This window comes from Staurois parvus, unplaced genomic scaffold (genome assembly GCF_062004578.1).
Source record: "Staurois parvus isolate SC_StPar_1 unplaced genomic scaffold, SC_StPar_1.0 ptg000321l, whole genome shotgun sequence".
NCBI lineage: Eukaryota > Metazoa > Chordata > Amphibia > Anura > Ranidae > Staurois > Staurois parvus.
In genome coordinates, this window is record NW_028318117.1 from 5,450,808 (window position 1) to 5,470,662 (window position 19,855).

Genomic DNA, 19,855 nt, shown 5'->3' on the forward strand with positions numbered 1-19,855 from the left:
TTCAAAGTGCGACAGCGCTGAAAGCTGAATATTGGCCTGAGCAGGAAGCGGGTAAAAGTGCCCAGTCAGTAAGTGGTTAATCAGCCACAGAACCCGTGAAATTAATGTGTTCGGTTTTAAAAGGGACGAGGTGGCAACCCTACATTTTGGCATTTACCCCCCTGTCGTCCTGGACAGCTCGGCAGATGTAGCCCCCCCCATAGATGAAGGATCCAGGGGCAGACTGACCATTCAATCACTAAGGCACTGCCCGAGGGCCCGGGGTCAGTAGGGGGCCCCATGAAATGCCCCTGGTACCTTTTTCATAGGCTTTTTTGAGTTTGGGCAAGGACACAGGGGTCCCATGATCCCCTATTGCCCAGGGGCTCCATGAGTTGTCAGTCCGCCCCTGACTATCTCCTAATACATCATCATTGTGCTCAAAACTATAAAAGGCTTATTTGGGTGTGCTTTGAGTGTGGGCAAAGACACAGGGGCCCCATGATCCCCCATGGGGGGGGGGCATGAGTTGTCAGTCCGCACCTGGAAAGATCACTGGGATCCAGTAATTGTCAGCTCTGTAGACCAGTTTTGAGCACAATGATGATGTATTAGGAGATAGTCAGGGGCGGACTGACAACTTATGGGGCCCCCGGGCAATAGGGGATCATGGGGCCCCTGTGTCCTTGCCCAAACTCAAAAAAGCCTATGAAAAAGGTACCAGGGGCATCTCATGGGGCCCCCTACTGACCCCGGGCCCTCGTGTCCAAATGGTCAGTCCGCCCTGGAGATAGTGGACGCCTTGTCCATTCTCCTGTCCTTGACGTAGTAGCGCAGAGCCGGGTCATGTAGGAGCGGAGATGCTGGGATCGCAGCGCTCATACACCGGGCTGTGCAGCGCTCAGCACAAACCTTGGCGGCCCCCTGGTGGCTGTTCGGGTGTACGAGCGAGCATGCCAGCAGAGACCCGACAAGCATTCAAACAGCAGATGAAGCAAAGACGTGCACATCGCGTCCTAATAGCAGTAGATAGTAGCAGCTCCATCCAGGCATTGCTCAGCTGCAACACTCGGAATACAGCCCTGTGAACGTGTCCTGCCATAGCCACGATCCAGCCTGTACATCAGCATCACCACAGCCAAGGTAAGCCCCATAGACACATGTGCTGTGATCTTCCCATGACACAGGGGATCTCCTCTGCACCTAAACATGTCACCCTCCACCAGGATTTACCTTTGAATTCTACATCTGGCACATGCTTGTACCCCCCAGATCCATTGATTGATGAATGTGCAGTTTGCTGATTGATGTCACAAGTGACCTTTAAAAGGGTTAATCCCTTGCTGTGCTCCCTTACTATGCTCTTAGTAATGCATTTAACCCATTCTAGTCCTTGGGGCTGAGGATGCACTGATACCCTGATAAATAGGCAGGTGTCACTTTGACCGTCCTAGTCATTGTTTCTATTAAAGGGAAGTCATGTTTGTGATAGGTTTGCATTGTTGATTGCAGCTGATGTTTATTTACAAAGGTTGATCAATCACAGCTGTGGTGTGACATGTGGCAGGATAATAAAGTTAGAGTTGTCCTAATGTTATAGGTGCTGAATTCAGGTCATCAGAGAGGAAGGGGGATGGTAATGGATTTGGCTGAGTCAGGTGATGATTTTGGGAAGCTCTTGGCTATGTTTGTACACCTGTTGCTCACAGTCACAGACAGAGGGATGTTCAGGTCTGGGGAACTTGTCACATGCTGTTCAGCAGGTATTGTGTGCATCTGCTGGATTAGAACAGGTGTTGTAATGGATGTTGGGAAATGCTGCAGAATAATACACTGACACTGTTTGCATACACCTAGCCAGAGACACACAACATGTTTTGCAAAGAGCAGACACAGGATTTACAACTGCAGTGGATCCTGGAGGGGTTTCTGGTAGAAATAAACAATAGGATTAGGATTGCTTGCATGCTGCTTAATGGTAATCAATACAGGCACAGCTAAGTAACACATGAACAGGCATCATGGCATAGGCAGGTCAGCGCCTGATAGCCTGCATCCCTGACCCATTGCTGGACCCCCTGTGAAAACTCCCTAGTTTTGGGGTTCCTCTACATACTACCCTCAGCCTCCCACTATGCTGGGGGACCTCAGCAACTGTCACATCATAGTTTTTTTTATTCGTGCAGGGATTTAGCAGCAGCACAAATGCCATAAAAAGCTGTGTTTTGGCATGCACAGTCATTCATGTGTATGTCCAGAGCCTCTCCCATCCTCTGGAACTCCCTACCAGAATATGTCCGGTCAGCCCCCACCCTGTCTGCCTTTAGGCGATCTTTGAAAAATCACTTATTCAGGGAAGCCTACCCCATCTCCACCTAAGAACTGTACTTGAGCCACCTACATCAGCTCATTACCTACAGCTATCACGTTTTGTACCACCTCCCCCTTCCTTTAGATTGTAAGCTCCACAAGCAAGGCCCACCTATTCCTTCTGTACTGAAATGTATTGTAATTGTATTGTCTCCTTTATATATATAATACATGTTATTGGCCAGAATTTTGGCCATTAGAATACAATATTGGGGGAATACCTATTGTTAATAAACGTTTATGCCCACTTGAGCATATTTTATGTTTAAAAGCTCCCCTCCTTAAAGTGTTACTAAACCCACAACCAAGGGCGGACTGACCATTTGGAAACTCGGGCACTGCCCGAGGGCCTGGGGTCAGTAGGGGGCCCCATGAGATGCATCTGGTACCTTTTTCATAGGCTTTTTTGAGTTTGGGCAAGGACACAGGGGCCCCATGATCCCCTATTGCCCGGGGGCCCCATGAGTTGTCAGTCCGCCCCTGCCCACAACAGTAAAATCAGTCTGTATATGCAGTAAAGCATGCTTGTTATACTCACTGTAGAACCTAAGGGGTTAATCCTCTGCATTGTGTAAAAAGGCTGTTTAATCCTGCCTTCTCTGCCCCTTTTCTTGTTCAAATGCCCACGCTAATAAGACAGAATGAACCCGTAGCCCTTCTGCACATGCTCAGTTTAGTGTGTATTGCTATAGATGTTTTTTTTTCTTGGGAGAATGCATGTGATCAGCACAGGACCAATCAGCATTTTCCAGACAGAGGGTCAAGGGTTCTGCATCCTCCTAGGGAAGAAAGAAAACTCCTCCTACAAGCTTTAATCAGTGCTCAGCTGAAGTCACAAGACTGCTCTAACTGCTGATGAAAAAAAGGTTTATATTTACTAGAATAATTGCACTTCCATGTTCTTTGTACTGTGGGAGACCAGATATAGTGAATGCAGGGTCATGGGTTTAGTAACACTTTAAAGCACAAGTGTTTTTTTTCTGCCTCTAAATGCCCCTGCCTTTAAACACCTCTAAACTCCTATGTGTGCATGGACACATAGGTTAACATGGAGGAGCCATTAGAGACGGAAAAAAAAGCTGCGTTTTTGAGCTGAAGTGTGCATGAGACTTAACAGTAATTAATGCAGGCTCAGCCAAGTAACAGGTGGATAGGTACCATGGGTCATCTGCCTGCTTCCCGCACCCATTGCTGGACCTCTTGTGAAAACTCCCTACTTCTGGGTATGAGGTGCCCCTACATACTACCCTCAGCCTCCCATAATGCTGGGTAATGTCAGCAACTGTCACAAGTTGGGAAGGGGTCATGCTTGGCATTATTCAGATGTTGACTCCTGTAAAGTCAGTATTTGCATATGGTGGAGGACAGCCATCTAAAGGTGCATAGACACTAGAAGAAGTCCTCTAATTTTCTAAGTTATATTAAAAAGGCTAAACAGCTCTGCTACAAATGTAGGAAAGTCTGGCCACTACATTTGAAAAGACTGACTATATGGATCCATTCACTTTTGCTATGTATTAATATATAAAAAAGAACTAGAAGAAAGGGTTAAAGCCCAACTGAAAAGTGTAATTATGCTTGTGAGAGGTCATTTTTATTGGAGTACTTTTAGGCCTCATGCATACTGAGATGCTGGGTGGGTTTCTGAGGTATAGAAGGCATTTGTCCCTGGGCGAATACTGTCCTAAAAGTGATTGTAAACGCTCACCTTATAAACAACCCATTCTGTTTAAAAGAGAAATGAAAGATAAAACATTTGTGTATGCAAACATTATAAACACCCCTTTTCCCTTTTGTAGAAGTGATCAAGTTCTGTTCTAAGCTGCATGTGAGCTAGGGTAGGAGAAACAGCAGCACTTTGATTTTTCCAGTGATAGGCTGTAAAAGGGGGTGTGTCAGAACAAGTCTGATCATTGGAGGGAGCAGACTGAGTTCGTAGCATAGCTAGATAACTGACTATGCTCTGCTCTCATGCCCACCGTGGTCAGTTTTTAACAGGAAACCAGAGGACTGGCAGGAATACCAGGGAATTCACAAAGGAAGCAATACAAAGAGAACAGGATTCTTTTTTATACAATTACATGGTACAGCAGGTACAGCAGGCACATCAACTGTTGGGTTTGCATACTCTTTAATATCACTAGGTGCACTGTGCAGCCACAGTAGCTCTCAGCCTCTCATAGAGTTTAACATACTGCTGAGAGCTGGGTAGGGTGCTGCACCAGTGTCTTCCACCCACACCATTACATATTATCTATCATAAACATACATACAATAAATGCTAATAAATAGGGATTGGCAAATCAGCCTGCTTTCATTTCTCAATATGGTACAGCAGCGTAAGGATCCTTCTGGTGTGACTTGCAGGCCGTGGAAAGAAAACCAGTGCTTTAAATTACATGCTTGGGAGATGTCTTTAAGCTGGTTGTGGTGTTACGGAACCATATGATTTTTACGGATAGTGCCAGTGACAACATATCCTGGTATCACATATTTTGGATGTGTAATTAATTTTTTTTTAACTTGTATGTTAAGTTATAATCCTATACCCACAGTTGATCCACAGGAAGGCAAAAAAACCCAGCAAAGCATGATCCAATTTGCTCCATACAAAGCAGTATGTCCTTGCTGACAGGAGAGAGATCTGTATTGTTTACACACAGGTCTCTCCTGTCAGCTTTACATGGCGATAGCCAGGTGCCGGTGGGGAACCTTCGGCCAGGACCAGGTGATTGACATCCCTAGCTGCCAATGGCAGTGCAGGTAGGATGTCACGCACCCCCTACCCATAAATTCAAATCATGTATGTGATTTGACGCCCTGTAGCAGTAGTTCTACTATAGGGTGGAGGAAGTGGTTTGTTAACTTCTTTTTTCACAGTACCACATTGTATTGTGCACAAAAATGTAATAAAAGCCCAAATTCTTTGTAGTCCTCTGTCAGGCATTTGAATGTAGGTCACTTGACTTGCAAGGGCCAATAAGGGAAGATTTGTTATGTGCCGACCCCATCACTATAAAAGGGTGGGTTCCCAGCAGCCATTTTTCAGTCCATGCAGGGTAATTAATTTTGCTATACTGTTAATGTAGTATTTTGCATTGAATTGCTGTGGATTGCAATCTGCTCTACATATTTTTTTAAGTGTATTAGTAACAGTCATAGTTGCTGTTTAGTTGCTGCCCCCCCTCCCCTTCAGTCTTTTTCTTGTTTTATTGTTTGGGGTTTTTTATCATCTTTATTCGTGTTTACCCATTTTTTAAATGTTTTGCATGGTTAAAGAAAACGGGTAAGGGTTTATTTAAACTGGAAAAGGGGTATATTTAATTTTGTGTTGCTAGCACTTTTTAAAAAAATGTTGGGTTTCCTCTGGAAAGGAGGTAGTATATCAGCCATTTTTACCTTTGTATCTAATAGGGTGGTCACCCAATAATAGTCCCGCTCTTTGATGCCTTGTATCCTGGGGCTCTTGCACGGGCATTGGAGCATAACATACCTCATTCATCACAAATTACTTGCAGCAGGGGACCTAGGGTCTATGATTTTTGATGGACCATACTGTCCTCAAAAATCTCATTCAACCCATATAACACTCTTAGGGTTAGAGAGGGGTGGACATTATCTTTGAAGCCTGCTCCATTTCCTCCTCCTCAGCACTCGCACCCCAACCCTCCTCCTCCTCCTATTCCTCCTCTTCCTTCTGCTTCTGCTGCCTCTGCCTTACAGGAATGGAGGCAGTACGCAAAGGGTCATGCTGGCCCAGAGACAGCAGCAAGTCCTTCTATTCCTCCGACTGCTGTTCCTCCAGTTCCTGGTCTGTCGGTGTGTGTTTAAAGTAAACCTCAGATATGAAATTTGAACAAATCATATCACCTCTTTAGTGTGTACTTGTTTCAATCCAGAGCACTTAGTGTCGTTTCTGTCTGAAGCTTTGTGTCTCTGATATCTGCATAAGTCACATATTTGACACCTGACTCCTGACACCAAGAAGCAAAAAAGGTGACAGGGGAGGGAACTCCAGCACACAGCCTGTGATTGACAACCTCTGCTCTGTTCCTGTGTGCTGTCCTGTGTGAAGGGGGATGTGTCCTTTCCCTCCAGTCAGCTCTTTTCATTGTGCTCTGCAGAGTATAAATTCAGCTCCTCGCCTCCTGCTTTCTGAGAGCTCAGACATCCATATAAATTCTGGACTTTTAACGGCTATAGAGAAGAGAAGACAGCAGATAAGCAGGTACAACTTATGAAGGAGGATTCATTTCCTCTCTGTGTCTCACCTTAAAATGTTACTACCAGTAAACCCACAACAGTAAAATCAGTCTGTATATGCAGTAAAGCATGCTTGTTATACTCACTGTGGAACTTTAGGGGTTAATCCTCATCATTCTGTAAAAAGGCTGTTTGATCCAGTTTTCTGAACCTCCCCTTCTTCTACTGTCCTCAATCCATCTGCTGACAGTACAGAGCTCTAGAAGTCACTCTGCACATTCTCAGTTTAGTGTGTATTGCTGGAGAGTTTTTTTTTTTCTTTGAAAAGGTGCATGTGATCAGCACTGGGCCAATCAGTGCTGTCCAGACAGAGGATCAGAGGGTTATGCAGAATAAAGACGACTCCTACAAGCTCTAATCAGAGCTCAGCCGGACACTGATAGAAGTCACAAGACTGCTATATACTGCTGATGAGAAAAGGTATTTAGCAGTTTATATTTATTAAAATAATTGCATTTCCATGTTCTGTGTACTGTGGGAGACCAGATAGAGTAAATGCAGGTCCTGGGTTTAGTAAAACTTTAAGCTAGTTATTTCAGTGGGTATGTGTTTAGGGGTTTACAACCACATTAACCGCTTCCGAGCAGCCCTATAGCAGAAACACTGCAGAATCACACATATATAGCCAAAAGCAGCTCTGGTCTCTGCTGTCAATCACCAGGTCCAGGCCGGTTATTCCCCGTTGGCATTCGGTGATCTCCGATGGGGATTTCCAACGGGGGAGAGACTTGAATGTAAACAATACAGATCTCTCCCCTGTCAGCTCCTGTTACAGTGAAACACACACACAGCCCACATAGTAAAACAGCACACAGTTAACCCTTTGACCACCCCACATGTTAACCCCTTCCTGCTCAGTGCCATTAGTACAGTGTTAATGCTTTTTATTAGCACTGATCACTGTACTGGTGTCACTGGGGATGTCAGTGACACCAAGTCAGTCCCCCCCCCAGTGTCAGATTGCCTGCCACAGTCCCGCTACAAGTTGCTGATCGCCGCTATTACTAGTAAAAAAAACCCAAAAATTTCAGTGTATATATACCGTCATTTGTAAACGCTATAACTTTAACGTAAACCAATTAATTTGCACATATTGGGATACTTTTTTTTAGCAAAGACATGTAATAGAATACATTTTGGCCTAAATTTATGACGAAATTTGATTTTTAATTTTTTTTTTTAACTTGATATGTTTTAAAGCAAAAAGTCAAAAATATGTTTGTTTTTTTTTCAAAATTGTCAGTATTTTTTTGTTTATAGCACAAAAAATAAAAAGCGTAGAGGCGATCAAATACCACTGAAAGAAAGCTCTATTTGTGGGAAAAAAGGACTTAAATTTCATTTATGTACAACATTGTATGACTGCGCAATTGTCAGTTAAAGTAACACAGCACCGTATTGCAAAAAATGGCCTGGTCAGGAAGGGGATAAATCCTCTGAAGGGAAAGTGGTTAAATGGGTTGTAAAGGCTAAATATTTTTTACATTAATGAATTCTCTGCATTAAGGTTAAAAAAAACCCTTCTATTGTCAGCTCCCCTCCCCCAGCCCCTCCAAAAACATACCTGAGCCTGATCTTGATCCAGCTCTATGCCTAAGAACCTCTCTCTCGACTTGGGGGCAGCAGCGAGAGCCATTGGCTCCTACTGTTGTCAGTCAAATCCAGGGAGGAGGAAGCAGGGGTGGGGCCAACCCGCACTTTGTGTGTTGATAGATGGACACAGCCTGGCTCAAGATCGAGCCTGTGCCACCATAGGAAGCCATTCCCTATGGTGGCACACAGAGATGAGAAGGAGCCAAGAGCACCAGCGGGGGACCCAAAAAGAGGAGGATCAGGGCTGCTCTGTGTTGCAATCACTTTAAGGAGGAACACAAGATTTGATTATCTCCCTAATCCAAGTCTTGTTACAACTCACCATATTGGTTACCTTTTTAAAAGGTGCCAAAATCCTCCCCATGTCCCCAATGATGAGTCACTGACACAATAAAAAGCACTTCAGAGCCTGTCCTGATATCATAAATACTCACTGATGGTACACTACTGCTGGTGCAACCTCTGCAGAATGGCCAACGTTGAACTGTGGTGTGTGGGCTTGTCACAGATGTGGTTGGATGGCAGCTGATGTTTACAAATTATGCAGCTCTAAATTTCATGTTTACAATAAAGCTTCTTTACCGCTTGCCCTCCAGGCCATTTTTTGTGATGTGCCACTGCGTTACTTTAACCGACAATTGCACATTCATGCAACACTGCACCCAAATAAAATTATGTTCACTTTTTCCCCACAAATTTAGTTTTCTTTCGGTGGTATTTGATTGCCTGTGTGGTTTTTATTTTTTGTGCTATAAAAAAAAAAGACCGAGAATTTTGAGCAGAGCCATACAAAACAGTGTGCAGGAGCTGACAGGGGAGAGATCTGTGTTTGTTTATATACAGGTCTCTCCCCTGTCAGAAATACTCGGCGATCACCGGGTGCCAGCGAGAAAACACTAGCTGGGACCCGGTGATTGACAGCCAAGGCCACAAATGGCAGCGCAGGGAGGGGTGCGTGTGTGCCCCCTACCCAGAACTGCAAAATCATGTATATATAGCAGTATTTCTGCTATAGGGCAGCGCGGAAGTGGTTAAACTCCAATACGTTTCCTCTTTGTCTTCTGAAGCAAACACTTCCTATCCTTGAGAACATAATAAAGCAGGATAAAAAGGTCAGGTCTTCTTTATGTTTGGCATTCTCTTGAAAAAAACTCTCAATGGTGCAAACTACCTTTCAATATTTAATGATAAAATCCACCACATAAAGAAACACGAATAAAAGTTACTCAGGTATGTCTTACATTGTATACATTGGGGGAAAAAAACTGCATAGTGTTTATACAGTTTGGCCTATTTGAGCAGCTTACATACTGTCCTTCCTCTGCTTAATATTTTATTTATATATTACATATTATTATATTATTTTATATATTATTTATATATAATTTTTATATATTATTTTATATTTATTTATATATTACACTGTCATTTTTATTGCCGAAAACACACTTACCTTGTTTTGTCTGTTCAGTTTGGACTATTCTACCTGGATACATTAAATTACCACCTTGCTGCTCGTTTGTTTTTTATGAAGTGCCCCTAGGAGAGTACACTTTTAGTTTTAGTGTAACAAAACACCTGCCTTGTGTCTATGCCTGTTCCCTCTTCGATTTGCTCACAAAGCTGCCATGCTACTGGTCATTTTTTTCTCAAGAGTAATTTTTTCACACTATTTACCTTATACAGTAATACCTTGATTTACTAATTTAATTAGTTCTGCAGGACTTTTCGTATAGTGAAAAATTTGTAAACCGAAACACCATTTCCCATAGGAATGCATTGAAAACCAATTAATCCATTCCAGAGGTCAGAAAAAAGTAAATGCTACTAAAATACTGTATCAGTTATTTTATCACGTCATGTGGTATTTTAGTAGTGACAACCATGTGTTAAAGTTGCAGCTGTCAGCGTGATTCCCCACTGACAGCTGAATGTAAAAGAATTGCCGGCAATTCTAATAATAATAAAAAAACAGTGTGGGGTTCCCCCTCACTGCCATACCAAGCCCTGCGGGTCTAGTATGGATTTTGAGGGGAACTCTCATGTAAAAATGTAAAGAAAAAAATGGTGCGGGGGTCCCCCCCAAAATCCATACCAGACCCTTATCCAAGCATGCAGCCCTGCAGGTCAGGAAAAGAGGGGGAACCATACCAGGCCACATGCCCTCAACATGGGGGGGGGGGCTCCCCGGGGCAGGGGGGCTCCCCCTCAAAGCACCTTGTTCCCATGTTGATGGGGACAAGGGCTTCTTCCCCACAACCCTGGCCGGTGGTTGTGGGGGTCTGTGGCAGGGGGCTTATCGGAATCTTGAAGCCCCCTTTAAGAAGGGGGCGCCCAGATCCCAGCCCCCCCATGTGAATGAGTATGGGGTACATGGTACCCCTACTTATTCACAAAAAACAAAAAGTGTAGTGTAAAAAAAGACAGGACTTGCCTGACCTGACCTGCCGGGCTGCATGCTCGGATAAGGGTCTGGTATGGATTTTGGGTGGGGACCCCCATGCCATTTTTTTTCACATTTTGGTGTGGGAGTTCCCCTCAAAATCCATACCAGACCTGAAGGGCTTGGTATGAAAGGGAGGGGGGACCCCACACCGGTTTTAAAATTTATTATTTATTTATTATTTATTAATTTTTTTCTCTTCACTTTCCCCCCAGCTAAAAGAAAGACAGTTTTCTTTTAGTTTACTAAGAGAAACCATGTTTCCTTTTAGTTTCTTAAAAGAAATAAAGTTCCGGTAAACTGCCAGGAAAGTGACAGATAATTCTGTGAGCTATAGTAAAGAAAAAAAAAAAAGCCAGCAGGAATTATTTTTAATGGATTTTCATTCGTAAACCGAAAATTACGTTAACCGAGGCGTTTGTAAACCAAGGTATTACTGTATTGACTTATTTGTATTCATAAAGCTAATGGTTCTGACAAATCTAAAAGAACAATATAGTAATATTTAACCCCTTCCTGCCAACGGTGCACATACATGTGGCTTCACGAACTGGGCTTTTATCTGTGCGGCACCATATATGCGTGCCTGTCTTTGTGATGGGAGTGTGGCGCACAGAGACTGGGCTCTCACTGGGAGTCATGGGTCCCATACTAACAAACAGGATACGGTACTCTCGGTTCCGTGTCACCAGATCACTGTGATAGCTTCTGATTGGCTATCACAGTGATCATTCACTGTGCAGTCCGCCCCTGTGTTTACATCCTCTTCTGAATGAAGAGAAAAATACATTGTATCTTCCTCTCCCTCAGAGGAAGATGTAAACAAACAAAAGTGTAAAAAAAAAAAAAAAAAAAGCTAGATCAATGTTTGATCTAGGTCAGTGCCAGGGTTAGTGTTGGGGTCAAAGGTCAGGGTCAGTATATTTTTGGTAGGATTTTTTTTAAATGAGTGTCAGTGTGTTTTAGGTAGGATAAAAAAAGAAAACTATTGTTTCTGGGCACTATTGTTTCTGGGCCTTACCACATGCGATACACATGTGTTATCGCTGTGATTGGCAGGAGAACTTGTTTTGGGTTGTTTTTCACTGCTAAATTATGGTAAAAATATACAGATAAATAAAAAAAATACTAGTTGGGCCAGTTTTCCTTTTTTAATAAAAAAAGAAAATCACAGATCTCTTTTGGCAGCCAGAGACATCTGACTGAAATCTTTCTTGGTCTGCCTGACCTTGGCTTGGTATCAAGAGAACCCCTGAATTTTCCACTTTTTAATAAGTGATTGAACAGCACTGACTGGCATATTCAAGGCTTTGGATATCTTTTCATATCCTTTTCCATCTTTATAAAGTTCCGTTACCTTGTTATGCAGGTCTTTTGACAGTTCTTTTTTGCTCCCCGTGGCTCATTATCTAGTCTGCTCAGTGCCTCCACCTGAGAACTAACAAACTCATTGACTATTTATCCACAGACATTAATTGTAATGTAAAACACCACAGATGTGGGAAATTAAACCTCTAATTGCCATTTTAACCTGTGTGTGTCACCTTGTGTGTCTGTACCAAGGCCAAACATTCCAGGGTATGTAAACTTTTGATCAGGGCCATTTGGGTGATTTCTGTTATCTTTATGATTTAAAAAGGAACTAAACAACTATGTGATAATAAATGGCTTCACAAGGTCAGTATCCTTAAAGGATAAGTTCACCTTTGGAACATGTTACATGTTATACCCGTTTTTAGGGGTGTTCCCATAGCCACAGCCGCCGCCTGATGCCCCCCCTCCTTGTGACAGATAGTATGGGGAAAAGTCTCCCCATACTATCTGTCAAATTTGAAAATAGCACTCCACTCACACGGCCGCATCATTCCTTCATGGACTTCCATGAATGAAAGAACTGCAAGTCCTGGCAGCCTCAGTGGCTGTCGGCTTGTAGTTTTTAATGAACTACCATGGCACTGAGGAGCACCATTTTAGTTCATTGAAGCCTCCTGTTAGAATATCTGCTTGCTCATACATCTTGTACGGTAAACAGATATTCTGACAGGTCTGCAGGAGACCGGCATAGCATCAGCAATCTACTGATCGCTGGTGCAATGCTTTCCAGGCTCCTGTAGACAAAAATAATAAACTGAAAAAAATGTGCATTTATTATTTTTCTCTAAAAGGTGAACTTTTCCTTTAAAGAAAAGACAGGTTTTTTTTTTGGCATGATCAGTCACATTTTCAATATAAATGCAAACCTTTCATGATTTCTGCCAGGGTATGCAAATGTTGGAGCACAACTGGATATGTATTTCAGCCATGTACCTTATCATACTTACACTTTAAAGAGCATACCACAAAAAGCAATAGTGTGGAGTAAGCCATATAAAATAATCATGAATCGGTTTTTATTAACCTGTCCACTCTAAGCTGCTCTAAGCTGAATTTTGATAAGGTTTTCCTGATACTGCCATACACTGAGGTATTGAATAAGCCACTGCGTGTCTTAGTATGATATTTCTAATATACAAGATAAGAGTTTAGGTTCATCCATTTGGCTTGGATGTCTGGAGAGAATATGATGCAGTGAAGATAAAATGAATTGTGTGACTTACGCTACATAGGAAACAACATGGACAGGTCATAAAGGCTCTAAAGCCATAAAAAGCTGTTTAAACTAGGACTATGGCCTCCCATTAAAAAAATAAATATCCAGCACTTAAACAGGAAATTTTCTCCTCCATCCCCCGTTTGTTTTTTTATTCTCCCCCTACCTGCTAACTAGGGTTGTCCTTAGTTCACATACTTTCATGCCAAGTGAATCTAGTATTGCCCTACTGCCATCTGCTTTTCAGATGCCATAGCCTGTATTGCCATCTTCTCCTCAGACTTCACTTGTAGCCAGGTTGCCTCTCCTGCATTGTTGCAGCTGGCCTCCTGATGATGGGCACCAGGCTGTGAATCCTTGCTCCTGCAGCCTCCAGGGATATATGATGGGGATATCCCAGGAGGCTGCGGGAGCAGGAACATATTAGCGGGTGGTGGACCATGGCTAAAATGTTGCACTGCTCCTGAATTCAGAGTAGAGTTGTCACTCTCATGTAGCCTGTGTCTGATCGCACTATAGTGGGAGCGATGAAATGGAGGTGCAGGGGATGCAGCTAAAAACATGGTCACTGCTGATTCACAATTAGCACAAAGTAGCTTGTCAATCAGCACCTGGCCACACCTAATCCTGCCCACTGCTTTCTGGGTTGCAAGCTCTGCCTCTGTTGTGGAGACCCTCCCACTGTGAGCTGCAGTGTTTGGCAGGAGGAGCATGTGAGACACAAATGCATGGAGATTTGGCGTAATCAGGGGAGATAAAGGAAGTTTTTACTTTATGAGGTTTGTGCATCACATAGTAGCTAGATTTTGGACTTGTTTAGACTGTCATACAACCCATATGGATGAAAAATATATCTGAAATATATTTTAAAAATATTCTTCCCAAATATATTGCCATATATTTGAAATGTTACAATTTTGGTCATATTCAATATATTTATATATATATAGATATATATACTGCATGTTGAAATGCATTTTTATTACAAAATCTAGGCAAAATATTTTTAAAAATACATTGCAAATATACTGTATGTCTTTAAAAATACAAATCTACATTTTTGGAATGCATTTACAAATATAAATAAAAATATATGTTAAAATAACTTTTTTATATATTAAAAATAATCTGAAAATAATCTAAAAATATATATTTTTTAAATATATTCTTCATATTTGTTTTTACATATAAAAGTCATTTTAACATGTTTTTACATATATTTGTAAATGCATTCCAAAAATGTAGATTTGTATTTTTTTAAATCTAAACAACTTTTATTGTCAAAACAATGAACAGAGTTTATAGAATCAACAATATTACTGTACCAGCAGAATTATGCATAGGTAAAACTATGCGGATGCGTAGATCCTGTAACATACAGAATAACTGAAGCAATGACCAATAATAGCAGGAGACACATGGATCCAAGGATGTCTTGACAATACATGACTTTTTCCTTATATACCTCCCCATCTAGATGTATACATAAATAGGGGAAAGGAACAAAATCAAAGTTAAACCAACATGAACAAGAATAGATTTGTTTTTTTAAAGATATACAGTATATTTGAAATGTATTTTTAAAAATACTTTTCATATATTTTGTACTAAAAACGCATTTCAGCATGCAGTATATGTGTGTGTGTGTATGTGTATATATATGTATATGTATATATATATATATATATATATATATATATATATATATATATATATATATATATATATATATATATATTTGTTTATTGAAATATATTTTGAAATATATTGATTATGGCCAAAATTGTAGCATTTCAAATACAGTGAAGGAAATAAGTATTTGATCCCCTGCTGCTTTTGAATGTTTGCCCACTCACAAAGAAATGATCAGTCTAAAAATCGAATGGTAGGTGTATTGTAACACTAAGAGACAGAATAGCAACAAAAATTCAAAAGAAATGCATGTCTAACAAATTATGCACGGATTTGCATGTTCATGAGGGAAATACCATATTTTTCGCTCCATAAGACGCACCTGACCTTAAGGGGGGGAGCGGGTACCTGAATTTGACAGGTACCTGCTCCCACTTCCGCGGAGTTGTGCTCCCTTTAGTTGTGGGCACCTGGTGGAAATACCAGACCGGCCGCTCCATGTTTGCTACACAAGACGCACTGACATTTTCCCCCCTTTTTTGGGGGAAAAAAGTGCATTTTATGGAGCGAAAAATATGGTAAGTGTATGATCCACTTCTCAAAATGTGACTTAGTACTTGGTGGCAAATCCCTTGTTGGCAATCACAGAGGTCAGACATTTCCTGTAGGTTGTAAAGCTGTCATCTTTGAGGACGGATGTGAGTTGTCTCCATATGTTTATGGTTTGATTTTCATTAAATTTACCTGCTACACTATGGGAGATTGTGTTTATTTTTTTGGCACATACCCATACCCCATAAGAGGAGCCACTGCTTGATTATCGACCCCTAGAGAAGGATATCTATGGATGGTGAAAGTGGATCAGTGGATATCAGTAGATGCTGAGAGGATTTGAGGGTTTGATCCCATTATACGCTTTGACCTTCACGGGTCGAAGCCTGGAGGTGAGAGGCTAATCTAGCCGTGTGTTGGAGTTTCTGCACCTGGAGTCACTTTATGATCACGTGTGCTTGCAATTGCAGTAGTGGTGTCACCCACCCATTGGACATTTGTCTACACATTTTTCGTTTGTGTTTTAGTGTGATATTTTGTGCACTTTATTTGCATGATTGATCACAGTATAATTATTATAATTATTTATTGCTTTCATGTGTTAGAAATTGTCACAAAGATTGTCAAAACACAGTATTTATACACTATGTTTTTTATGATATTAGTTTAATATATATTTTCTGATCACTATGACCACTTGATTATTATATGTATATTTATCTCACGAGGTGTATTGTATGTGTTATATATATTTTAAAATAATTTTTTTGATTAGCATTTTTTAAGTTCTATGAGTAGCGCCACATTTTTTGATTTTTATTTCCTGTAGTTGGCCACCAGGTTTGCACACATCTCAGGAGGGATTTTGGCCCACTTCTCTTGGCAGATCCTCTCCAAGTCATTAAGGTTTGGTGGCTGATGTTTGGCAACTCGAACTTTCAGCTCCCTCCACAGATTTTCAATCGGATTAAGGTCTGGAGACTGGCTAGGCCACTCCAGGACCTTAATGTGCTTCTTCTTGAGTCACTCCTTTGTTGCCTCGGCCGTGTGTTTTGGGTCATTGTCATGCTGGAACACCCATCCACGACCCATTTTCAATACCTGGCTGAGGGAAGACGGTTCTCACCCAAGATTTGATGGCACATTGCCCTGTCCATCGTCCCTTTGATGCGGTGCAGTTGTTCTGTCCCCTTAGCAGAAAAACACCCCCAAAGAAGAATGTTTCCACCACCATGTTTGACAGTTGGGATGGTGTTCTTGGAGTCATAGGCAGCATTCCTCCTCCTTCAAACACGGTGAGTTGAGTTGATGCCACAACACTTTCAACCAGTCTTCCTCTGCATCATTCAGATGTTCAGTAGCAAATTTCTGACGGGCCTGGACATGTGCTTTCTTGAGCAGAAGGAGCTTGCTGGCACTGCAGGATTTCAAAGTCGGTGTAGTGTATTACCAATTGTTTTTTTGGTGACTGTGGTACCAGCTGCCTGGAGATCATTGACAAGATCCTCGCGTGTAGTTCTGGGATAATTCCCCACTGTTCTCATGATCATTGACACTCCACGAGGTGATATCTTGCATGGAGCACCAGACCTGGGGAGACTGACAGTTGTTTTGTGTTTCTTCCATTTGCGAATGATTGGACCAACTGTTGTCACCTTCTCACCAAGCTGCTTGACGATAGTTTGGTAGCCCAGTCCAGCCTTGTGTAGGTCTACAACCTTGTCCCTGACATCCTTGGACAGCTCTTTGGTCTTTGCCATGGTGGAGAGTTTGGAATCTGATTGTTTGATTGCTCCTGTGGACAGGTGTCTTTTATACAGGTAACAAAATGAGATTAGCAGCACTCCCTTTAAGAGACTGCTTCTAATCTCAGCTTGTTACCTGTATGAAAGACACCTGGTAGCCAGAAATCCTGCTGAATGATAGGGGATCAAATACTTATTTCCCTCATGAACATGCAAATCAGTGCATCATTTGTTAGACATTTCTTTTGAATATTTTGTTGCTATTCTGTCTCTCAGTGTTACAATACACCTACCATTCAATTTTTAGACTGATCATTTCTTTTTGAGTGGGCAAACATTCAAAATCAGCAGGGGATCAAATACTTATTTCCTTCACTGTATATGGCAATATATTTGGTAAGAATATTTTTAAAATATATTTCAAATATATTTTTCTTCTATGTGGGAATATACTGTAGTTATACTTGAAGTTTCAGATGCAGTGTCAGTAATCTCCATAAAGCTAAGAGGGCAGAGACAGCTGAGTGACAGCTGAGATTTCTAAATGTGCAGCAGAAGCCTGGTGGGTTGCAAATAAATTAAAATCAAACAAACAAACAAACACACAATACAAAAGAATAGAGGGGGGATGTATTACATATATACTGTATGCCACAGCTTTAAAATACAGTAATATAATCAATAAGATACTATTTTTCTGGGTAGACATTTGCAGTAAGAGCGAAAGGTCACCCACCTATTAATTTTGCTCAATGTCTCATCAATCACAGTTGGTTGATATGGTTGATGCTCTCCACAGTTCAAAGGGCACATGTAATGTATCATTTTATTTTCTTATGTCGAAGTACAGCTTCAGTTCTGTTTGACTGGTAGTCCATGCTGAGCAATTTGTCACTGTAGGGTCACTTTATAATTAAGCAAATTGTTTAGCAATGTTTTGGATGTCAACTGGGAAAATACATGACACCATTGGATTGCCATGAGTGTAGACCTTCAGTTCTACTCATCCTGCCTATTGATCTTTCATTTGGCTACAGTGCAGAAATTATGCAGATGTGAGCTCTTCCAAGAACCTTGTATATCAGCTAAGGCATGCAGGGGTTAGACAAAAAAAATGGAAACACTATGTGATTTGCAGGTCTGAAAGTGATGACATGTTTTGGATTGAAGTGAAGTAAAGCTTCTTTTGCGTCCGCTGTGTGATGAGACACCTAGCTAACAGGTGGGAAGCCTCACTTTCATCATTCACTGCTTGCACTGCTAGTAGTACGGAGTCATATCAGAGCTTACTGAGCTTTAAAGAGGGCAGATTGTTGGTGCACGCTTAGCTGGTGCCTGTGACTGAAGTTGCCAATTTGTTTGGGGTATCACGAGGTACAGTATCAAAGGTTATGGCTGCATATACCGTTCCTGGGAAAACATCGTCTGATGAGCATAAGTGCGGTAGACATGTTTAACTGACCGAAAGAGACAAAAGGTCATTGTGCAGGATTGTGACCCGGAATAATAAACAGACTGCTGCAAAAGTGACTGTAGAGCTCAATCTCAGTCTTCACAGGACCTGTCTCCCCCCTTCCCATCCCTAAACATGTATCTCTCATGCTCCAGCGCTGTCCCAGCCCTAGTCTCACAGCAGACAGGCAGCAGTGGAAGCCATAGGCTTCTGGTGCTGTCAGTCAAATCCTGAAAGGAGGAAACAGTGACATGGTGAGCCATGTTGTGTGTGTGTGTCTATGGATGTGCACAGCCTGGCTGGGAGTGTGCCTGCACATGTGCCTCCTTAGCACATGTCTTGCTATGGGGCCCCAGGAGGAAGAAGTGGACAATGCCAACAGGAGACCCCAAAAGAGGAGGATCAGGGCTGCTCTGTGCAATATCATTGCACAGAGCAGGTAAGTATAACATCTTGTTTTATTCTAGCCTTTTCAGTCACTTTAAGTTGGTGCCATGACCACTGTCAAAGCTTCTTTGTTTAGGGTGGTTCCTTTCTCTTGCAACCTATGAAACCAGGGACTGTGCGCCAAAATAGAAACACACAGCCTAGGATGGCAAGGCACTCCCTGCTCTTCCCTCTTCTTCCCTTTTTTAAGCTAACAGACTTACTGGAGAATGCACTGCCCACTGTAAACTCTTTACTGTGAAGAAAGGAAGTTCAGGAAAGCAGCATTGACAGATCTGAAACCAGCAACATTGGAAGTTGCAAACAGCAAGTGCTGGGAAAAGAATTTTAACAAATAGTTTACTGGGAAATGTTTATTTTATTGTGCTTAAAATGATACTAAACACACACTGCTTAATTTACATTATCCCTTTTTTTCTGTATATGGATGATGGCTCTATAACTATATTAATAACAAAAAATCTAAATACCTTTTTTTCTTAATCAATATACAGCTGTCACATGACCCAGCTTTTTCCCAGGCTGTCTCGTCAGAAACCGTGGCAGGAGGAGGAGTCCTCTGCTGCTATCACATGTTCAAAATGAAAAAAAAAAACAGCCTTTGGGATACAGAGTAAAAATAAATATCAATAAACTGTCATATTGTCATATACACACACACACTGTATATATGTGTGTGTGTATGTATATATATATATATATATATATATATATATATACACACATATATATATACACACACACTATATTGCCAAAAGTATTTGGACGCCTGCCTTTACACTTACATG

The 19,855-nt window shown here is 41.6% G+C and overlaps 1 protein-coding gene across 1 annotated transcript in view; it reads left to right on the forward strand.

Moving 5' to 3' along the window:
* The first annotated feature begins 824 nt into the window (after window positions 1-824).
* Window positions 825-19,855, forward strand: part of RAP1GAP2 (RAP1 GTPase activating protein 2) — a 918,850-nt gene continuing 899,819 nt past the window's right edge. The window contains exon 1 of the mRNA XM_089683779.1: window positions 825-1,122. The gene's annotated coding sequence lies outside the window, so the exon portion shown is untranslated. The remainder of the gene's footprint in view (window positions 1,123-19,855) is intronic.